The sequence below is a fragment of the Oryzias melastigma genome, linkage group LG18 (genome assembly GCF_002922805.2).
Source record: "Oryzias melastigma strain HK-1 linkage group LG18, ASM292280v2, whole genome shotgun sequence".
Taxonomy (NCBI): Eukaryota; Metazoa; Chordata; class Actinopteri; order Beloniformes; family Adrianichthyidae; genus Oryzias; species Oryzias melastigma.
The window spans coordinates 2,649,125-2,650,299 of NC_050529.1; positions in this window are offsets into that span (position 1 = coordinate 2,649,125).

A 1,175-nucleotide genomic window follows, 5' to 3' on the forward strand; every position below is an offset into this window, starting at 1 on the left:
CAACCACAAACCCAACCATTTGTCACCCAGCCTCAATTCCACCAATCGGTGAACTCTAGCCACCAGGTGGCGCCCCCCGCACACAATGTGAATCCAGATCTCACTGCGGTAGATCCATATGCGCAGCAAAGTTTTCAGCCACAGTACAGTTCAAACCAGCTGACGCAAAATTCACATCTGTTCCGCCAGCCTGTCCCAGTCCCTGAAATGCCAAAACTGGTGCATGATAGCGAGAGAGAGTTCACTGATCTAAAAATGGCTCTAGATCATTTACTCACTCCACATACAGATCTCTCAGAACACTACAAATACAGGGTTCTAATGGAGCATCTGGTCTTGGATGAAGCAAAGCTCATAGCACAATCCTGCAGGCATTATTCACACCCATATACTGCTGCAATGCAAGCCCTGCAACGTCAGTATGGGCAGCCTCACCAACTTGCCCAAAGTGAGATTGCAGCCATTCTAAACGCTCCTGACCTCAAACCTGGAGATTCCAAGGCTTTTCAGAGCTTCGCTTTANCGCTCCCGACCTCAAACCTGGAGATTCCAAGGCTTTTCAGAGCTTTGCATTAAGGGTCGATCTTCTAGTGGGGATGCTAACATCCCTAGAGGGGCCGAATGGAACTGAGCTGATGTCGACAGGCCATGTAGATCGGATAATCAGCAAACTACCTAAGCACTATAGGGATAGCTTTGTGGAGCACTTACAGATCCAGGGCCGTCTGAACACAAGCAGCCTGAACCCCTATAATCTGCGGGATCTCTCAAACTGGCTCATAGTTAAGGCTGAGGCTCAGAGGCTCTCAGCAAAGATGGTACAGCGTCACCGAACAGAAGGGCCCCCACAGTTAAGAAGGGAAAAACAACCCTTTCCAGTAAGGCCTAGGAGCCAACCCATCTCAGTGTATCACGAGTCTGACAAAACAGCATGTGAAGATGGTCAGAAGATACAGATGTCACAATCTGAACATTCCAAACAACCAAAACCAAAGAAAATGTGTCTGTTCTGCAAAAATCTAGATCACTACCTATCTCAATGTCCAGTCATCACACAGCAGTCACTAGAAGATATAAGGAAGTGGCTAGATAACGGCAAGTGATGCTACAACTGTGGCCGGACCGGTCACCAGTAGGGGTGTTGCGGATCACGGATTATCCGTGGTCCGTACGGA